At 32.2% G+C, this 8,896-nt stretch overlaps 1 pseudogene; it reads left to right on the plus strand.

The window, feature by feature from the left end:
* Positions 1 to 5,879: 5,879 nt before the first annotated feature.
* Positions 5,880 to 8,272, plus strand: LOC132278364 (large ribosomal subunit protein uL30x-like; annotated as a pseudogene).
* The last annotated feature ends 624 nt before the right edge of the window (positions 8,273 to 8,896 follow it).

Consider the following 8,896-nt stretch of genomic DNA (forward strand, 5'->3'; position numbering starts at 1 on the left):
GCTTATTAAAGAGTTTTCTATGCTCTTAAGTGTTTCCATGAGTTGGTAGTCAGGGGAAGAATTGGGGTCAGGTAAAAAAATCTTCTGACATAATTTCAAAATAGTCATCCTAAAGTTTTCTAACATTACTTAGGTCACAAAAAACTAATAAAGTTGCAAAAAGCCTTTGAAAAGCCGTTGGCATTTAGAAGCACACAGCATCGTTGAGGCACTCAACAATGCTATTATCGCTTTCAAGGAGACCTCTTCTTTATGCCGACTCTTTAAATGTTACACATTGAAGATCATTAACATATAATAAATATTTATATGATGTTGGTCCACGCACGTGGTTTAACAATAATCTTAAATAATACATTTCTCCTTCAGAAGTGTTGGCAGCATTAACTTGTCCTATTACCGCCTTGTGGTGTCCGAGACTCCAACATTTATTTTGCTTGTTCTAAACATAATGCTCCAGAATCTCCCTATAGAAATAGTCTCTACTTATTTAAGATATAGAGTTTAAATGAAAGAATTCCGCCAACATCGTATGTGATATATTTTCAAAACGAATGATATATTCTAGGTTTTTGTTCTCCCAGTACCAAACTATGTGTTTATTTGGAAGGTGTAATTAGAGGTTGGTCACCGAAGGATACATCTCATTTAAGTTAAACTCATAAATTTTCCACATTGCTTCTTGTGGTGATACCCATTCCTGATATTCTTTTATTCCATCTACGAAATTCCCTCCATCAACATTTGAGATGTGAATCGCAACACGATCATGTCCCTTGTATATATATTTATAGAGATATTTTACTACTGTTATTCCTGAGCATATCTCAACATTTATATAGCAGCCATATCTCTTTAAAAGATATGGATTATAAGGAACAACACATCTGTTATCTAACATTGCATTACGCACAAAGACTATTTGGCTGTCTTTGCTTCTTTTGTATATAGGGTATGAATCTTTACTTTGAATCGTATGTTCGACAAATTTAAGTGGATAAAGATTTTTACATTTCCCATCCTTCATGCATGCATTCTTTTTGTCGAGATCTCTGCAAGGACCATGAATCATATGTTTCACTACTTTCCGATAAAGTTATGGATTTTCATTCTCAGAAGGAATTTCTGCACAAATCAATTTGTCGTATTGTTCTACATTTGTAATTTTGAATTTAGATTGAAATATGAGCAATATGTGTGCGTGTGGCAAACTTCTTTTTTGAAACTCAATCACATGAACATGCGCTGCCACTTTTCCAAATATCGATCTTTTAAATAATTGTCACTTCATGTCATATAGCTTTGCTCTGAACACTCTAGCTGTTAAATCTGGTCTATCTTGTGGTAATTGTCCAAATTTCAGTTCGTCGCGAATTTCTTTCCAATCAGGATTACAAGTCATTGTAATAAAAAGGTTTGGTTTTTCGAATCTCTGAACCAAACACATGGCATTAAAGTATCATCTATGCATATCCCTAGGTCCTCCTATGAAAGAAGCGGGAAGAACAACCCGTTTTCCAACTTTATCTCCTCTAGATTCTCCTGCCACAATGCTATCAACAATTCCTTGGTATAATTCGAATCGAATATGTGATTGTTGTGTCCTGTAGTAATTTAAACGAGTCGATTCAAGCTCATATCAACCACATATTGTTGCAAAAGTCTTCCAGCATATAATAGAATTGATCGTTCTTTTTCACGTATTTGGAGTTTGCAGCAATAATATATATAAAGGAAAATGAGCACTTTTCTATTTAGGAAAAAAAAAATGAGCACTTTTTTATTATTATTTTTTAATTTATTGATTTAACAAAAAAGGGAAAGAAGTGGAAAAAAAAAAAAAAATAGTAATTGGCTATTTAATGCAGGCGAAGTGAAAGGCAGGAACATAAAAAGGACAAAATCTAAAATATTTGGGTGTCTCAAATTAAGGAATTAAGGCCGACTTCATAAGAGATGTGGGCTATTATCTTAGGTTCGAATTCCTCTTTCCCTTAACTCTACTAACTCTTACTCCCTCTTTCCCAAAATACATGTCCTGTTCGGAAAATTTAACTTTTTTTGGTAGTATAATTTTAATAGTCATTAATGTTATAAAAAATAGTATATTCAATTTTAAAATAAGACATCTATTTTTTGAGACATTTCAAAATGAAAATATGAACAAGTATTCTGAACTGTGGGAGCAATTATTAACTCTCAAAATATTCATTTTCAGGTAAAAAAAGAAAAAAAAGAAAAAAGAAGAAGAGGTGACTTCATAATTGGCTGCTTCTTTGTTCACACCTAGGAAATCACTAAAACGTGAAAATCATGCCAAATGAATACAACCCACAAATAACAATTTTACCCTAGGTACGTAACAGCTGTTAATAATTTACAAAAATGACGCGTTCCCACTGATCGACCTCACACAAAGTCTCTCTTTTGAACGCGTTTATCTAAGTGCATGCACATCGTAGCCTCATTGTGTAACACACACATTCAATGCAATTCGTATATTAAATTGCCACACAAGTCAAAAATTTAGACCTAACTTTCAAAATTCAATCAATCTGTTTCATTCCTAATTCTAATTCTTCCTACTATTCTAATTCTTCCTACAACATCTACTTAATTACTGGAAAATAAAAAAATAGAAAAAAATTGTGCTACAATATATTAGTTCTCTATTTAAAAGAGAAGAAAAAAAATATTAGACACTTGATAATCTTTTTTATTAAATTTGACGCGTGTGGTTAACAATACTAATAGATGTTTACCAAATTTTATAAAATGACAAATTTTACTTTATAATATAAGAACATTACTAACATTTCATATTTAAAATTATTTTCTATTAATAGCCTAATGAATTTAAAATATGTCAAAATAATAAACGCATAACACTCTACTCACCATATAACACTAAAAACTTCGGGTTTCAAATGGTGTCTCTCGACTCTCCATTCAATGCCTACCATTTTGATTACTGAATTGATTAGTAGGTTAAGGACCAATAGGTAACTGAGTATATATATATATAAAGTTGAAAAGGTCTGTAGAGAAAGTTTGTTGAGATAATTTGAAATTAAAAATTGTGAATAGGATTTAAAAGAGTTTAGCTACCATTCTATTTTCAATATTTTATTTTATTTTATTAAAAAAAAATTGATTTTTATGTTCAAAAGAAACTTCACGCCTTGACAACGTTTTATATTTTTAAATAGTTTTAGTAAGTAAATAATTTAGTAATTTATAATCTCTCTTGACATTTCCTTTGTGTCCAATACACGTTTTTCAATAATATTGCATCTGAATAAATTAATTAAAAGGAGAAGAAAGAAGACCAATCTCGTATTGTTTAAAAAATGAGTATCGATTTTTATTAGAAGCAAAATTATATATACATTTAAGAGCACAAAATATCCCCAAAAAACAATATTAAAAAAAAAAAAGAAAGAAAAAAGCTCATGATAAAATTCCAAGGCAAGAATTTAATCCACTTAGATTGCCAAAAACACACACACATATCATCATCATTTACAAAGAATGAATGAACATTAAAATGTCATTCCAATGAAAAAATAACCCACTAAATTAAACCTCAATCATATACAGAGACATTTAAATTTCTTCAGTACATATATGACTTATAATATGAACCAAAAAAAAAAAAAAAAATGGGTCCAAAATAGACCTTCAAGCTCAACGAATAGGCCATTTGAGGGGTGAATATAGTAATTAAGAGTAGAGTACCAAACGTTTGGCACAAAGAGTACATAAAAACTTCCTCTTGATCATAAAACAGAGTGTGAATCGAAAGAAAAATCTCCATTGGGTTTCAACATCCACAGCTTGCACCTTCCCTCCACAGTATGGACACGCTCCAGGAGCTTGCTGTCTCCCCAACTCTCTCTCCTCTGCATCAAACACACGCAACGCCATATACATTTCCTTCCTTCCTTCCTTGTACTATTACTTTCTCTCTCTATATCTCTGCATCAAACACACACAACACCATACACATTTCCTTCCTTCCTTCCTTCGTTGTACTATTACTTTCTCTCTCTAGATCTCTATCACTCTATATATATTTTGTGTTTGTCTGTGTGTGTGTCTCTCTCTATATACATGGTATGTTGGGGGTTTTGGGTTATGGGATTTGAGACGTGTTGAATTTGTGTTGAATTTGCGAGTCTGTTGTTAGACCTTGAAAACGACTTTATTGATAAGATTTTACCAGAGTTGCAATAAACAAGACAAGTGTAGTCGGCGTACGCCCAATGTTTTGGAATAGAGAATTAACAGGCTTCCGTCTAACTTATGCAGTCGGCGCATCGGCCAACATACTCTACTAATTTGCGCACATGAAATTACTATTTATCGTTTCTTTTAGGGGTGTGGATAATACTCTCATCCATTCCGACAGCGCCACTCATTACCGACTTTATTGGAGACGAATTTAAATGATTTAAGTTAGGTTTTGAGATGACATTTCACACTAGAACACTATATTATTGGGTTTACTTTATACTCATCACTAGTTTAAAAAATAAAAATACGCTTTATTTTTACATTTTTGTGTGACATTGTACTTAATTTCAGAAGGTGTTATTGTAATTTATTTTTAAGTTTCAATAAAATTATTAGTACTTTTGCTTTTTTTTTCCTTCCTAATTTTAAATTCTTCGGAGTATTATATTTTGTTTTCTATTTTTTTTAACTTCAAATTTTTTGGAGTATAACGTTAACACATTAAATGATATGTTAACACACTTGACTAGTCAGTGTCTCACAACACTTCTTTGTGAGACAACAAGTTCTAGTTATAGTTGAGTTTTTTATTTTCTAAAAAAGATTAAATAGATAAAATGTAAGAGTTTTAAAAGTATATGATAGGAAAGTGAGAAAAAACTTAAGAGTAAATTTTTTTAATGTTCATCCCTTAAGGATGAATAAAATATATCTAAGGATGAATTAAATTGTAGGGTCACTATTAACACATACTATTAGTTAGGATTCCTCCTTTGATTAAAAAGATACAGTAGGAAAGTGGAGAAAAACTTAGGAGTATAATTTTTTAATGTTAAATTAAATGGTAGGGGCCACTGTTAACACATACTATTAGGCTTTTTCGTTCCTAGAGGAATTTGAGTTTAGACGTGGCTCTTGGAGATCTGACTCTGGTATAATTTGTTGGTTAAAGAATATTTAATCCAAATGATTAACCTATTAAGTGGGGTGACTCTAATCAAAATGGGAATCGTTTGACTGCCCACCGGTTTAACACCAATGCAAACAATTTAATGACTTCTCTATTGCTTAATGAATTGATTCAATCATGTGGTTTTCCTTCTGGAGATCCGATCGAATCTTGTTCAATGAACCAAGGTACTGAATTTCCTTCATTTTTTATTTCAATTTCATATCTAATACGGAGTAGTAGGTTTTTGTCAGGTTATTATTAATTTATTATACAATCTTTCACGAGATCTGAAAATTAGGGCTCTACAAACAAACCTAGTTCAAATTAAAAAAGCAGAGCAAAGTCAGGGATTTTTTTTTTTTTTTTTTTTTCCTGTCGTGTAACTTAAGAATTAGAGTGTAAAGATTATTGACTGGCTGTTTGGTTTTTAAGAAACTGAAAAAATGAAAACGAAACATTAGGCTGAATAAAGTTAAATAATAGTTATTTTCAATGACGAGGAACAGTGCAATAGATGCTATGTATTTGCTGTTTATGTTTCATTTTTATTTCATGTTTGGCCCAACTGATGCTGCAATTACCAGATGCAATTAATAACATCATGTTTCAGCCCTCCCTTTGAATAACTAACATTTATCTTGCATTATTGTTTAGGCTTGGACTTCTTTACCCTGTCTTTCTAACTTAGGTCATGTATGGCATCATCATATTGTTCATTTTGAAGACTCTGTATTCATGGTTTTCAACATGCACGAATCTGGAGAACATGGCTGACTGCCTCTGGGTGCTTAATGTTGATTAAGCTGTTCCAGCTTTGACATGGGTCAGTTGGGATGACAGAGTAAGAGGATTTTCAAAGATATGCATGTTCAAGTGTTGACACTATTTTGAATGGGGTCGAATTACTGGTGGAGATTTTCCAGCGTTCTTACTGCTTAAGGGTTCAGACTATTTTCCATAGGGTTAAAGTAATTCTGGTTATATTGGTAGTTGGAAGTAAATATATCTTTCTCAGTAGCATGCAGTGTTTAGGCTTGATCCTTTTCTTCTATGGCATATTTATACTCTTTAACCCCATGAAACTAAATGCTGATATACACATCTTTGGGAACTTGGGTGTTGATGGATGGGGACTGATGGTCCCCTGAAATTCATTTCTCTCTTTTCTTTTCATTTTTCCCCCTTTATTGGTGCTTCTATATTCAACTTTTCGTTTTCGAACCGCGCTGAATCTTCTCCTTGTTATACTACAAAAATTGTTGTTATACAGAAGTTCTTAATATTTGACATCTTTTGCATTTGTTTTGGGTTACAGATATTTAATGGTGTCTTTTTGAAAGTGAACAAAGCAACAATGAACATGCTGCATCGGGTTGACCCATATGTGACATATGGGTACGCAATTATTTTATTTATTTATTTTTCTCGTGCTATTCATTCATAATTTGAAGACGCCCATGCGTTCACTAAGTCAATAATGTTCATATGTAGCCTGAATGAATGCTTTCAGGTATCCCAATCTGAAAAGTGTGAGAGAATTGATTTATAAGAGGGGTTATGGGAAACTAAACAAGCAAAGAATTGCCTTGACCGACAATTCAATAATTGAACAGGTTTGTTGGTTAAACTTGATTCTGTGTTCCTCTAAGACAATAAAGTGGACAATCGTTTTGCATTCTGCAATGTTCATTTTCACCCCCTTTACCATGTTACTTATTATTGCAGGGTCTAGGCAAGTTCGGTATCATTTGCATTGAAGATCTGGTCCATGAAATCATGACCGTTGGACATCACTTCAAGTAGGCAAACAACTTCCTATGGCCATTCAAGCTTAAGGCACCATTGGGTGGTCTGAAAAAGAAGAGGAATCACTATGTTGAAGGAGGTGATGCTGGCAACCGTGAGGATTACATCAATGAGCTCATCAGAAGGATGAACTAGATTTCTGTAGGATCTTCTTGTTTTTAAAATTTTGGTGGTTCTTGATATATATAGAGAGAGAGAGAGAGAAATGGAAATTACTGGACTCCTATAGGCTTTGGGTAAAGAGTTTAGCATTTTAAAGGATTATCCTAATTGGCATTGTTGTTTGACATTTAGGTTTTTACTAACCCAAAATTTTAAGTTTTTTAAAATACTTCCCATCAAGCACTGCAAGTTTGTACCATAAGATGTGTCTAGTTTAGTATTTAATTCATTGGTCGTACTTTTTTTTATTTTTTTTGTGTGGATATATATGCTATGAGAAATTTTATGGCTTGCTGAGGAGAATGTTCTGCTTTGGCTGAGAGATGTTTTATACTATTCACACTCCCTGTTGGACCTAAATGAGTTGGATGGTTCATTTTAGGATTAGCCGTACACAGCAACCATCTGAATAATTTCTGATTTTTTAAATCACAGGTTAGTCATTCTTTTTCAAATTGCATCATCAATAATCAATAAATATAGAAATACACCTTTGAAAGATAATTTGTTTGTTCATTCTTTTAGTTTAGTGGCTTGATTGTTACCAATACGTGGTAAACCTATAAGGTATGATAATTTTTTTTTTTTTCATTTACCATATGAATTAATTTTGTAGCGTAACTTTGGAAATTTTTAAAAAATAAAATAAAATTTGTAGCATGTATGACCAACTATTGGGACTTGGTTTTCAGACGTGTTACCATTGACCTGATAATTATATGTGACGTTCCTCTAACTTCTTGCTTGGGATGGACTGTTGTTAATTTGACCTCCTCTCTGTGTTTCCACTCTTATCATATGTTTTTTTTTTTTTTTTTTTTTATACCCATATATAAAAGATTTGCATTTAAGAAATTGGAAAGAGGATCATCAGTGGAGATCTCGATGTAAGAACTAAGAGGTTTTTTTGTTGTTATTGTTATGTGTGTTTTTTATTAAAAATGATTGATTTTTTTTTTTTTTTTCTGAATAAAATTAATTAAAAAAATAGGATAGAAAAAGATAAAATTGCCTATCCATTTTTCACCCAATAATTGAGTTTAGGAAGAGAAAAGCTTCATTCATATCCAAACTCGTCTCGGTGAACCAACAAACTCTTCTCGGGGAAGAAAAGCTTGCCATTCCTGGCGAACTTTCCCAGAGTAGGATATGTGTGTCACACACGCACACACACACACAAAAGCTAGGAGCGTTGTCATAACGTGCCTCTGTGTATTAAATATATACGGTTTTCAATTCATAACGTGCCTCTGTATATTAAATATATACGGTTTTCAATTTTCTCACCGCCACTCGCACGCACTTTGATACAAACTACCGTAAAGTTTTGCTAAGGCTAATGGCATGTGAACTTTCAACTACTGTCCACCAATGATTAATATATGTTAATATAATACATAAAATTAAACTAATCATTTTTTGTTGTTATATATATATTATTAATGAGGGTAAATTGCTAAAAACCCACTTCTTATATTCATAATGTGCAAATAAAATTTCTTACATTTTTCAAATTGAGCCAAAAAAAAGAAAAAAAAAAAAAAAGAAAATATTTTCTCAATTTAATCTTTAAAGGGTTAATTTCAGTTACACACCAAACTTTAAGGAGACCCTCCAAGTTTGCAACCCCTTACTTTTTCTGATATACATTAGTCTCCCCTCTCAGTCAACGATCAAAGTTGGTCAGAATCACTTTTTGCTGAGGTCATAAAAAGGGTCAAAAATAATGCCCAAATTGCC

Source organism: Cornus florida, unplaced genomic scaffold (genome assembly GCF_030987335.1).
Source record: "Cornus florida cultivar Cherokee Brave unplaced genomic scaffold, ASM3098733v1 CherokeeBrave_3.0.0_Hap2_Chr10, whole genome shotgun sequence".
NCBI classification, from domain to species: Eukaryota; Viridiplantae; Streptophyta; class Magnoliopsida; order Cornales; family Cornaceae; genus Cornus; species Cornus florida.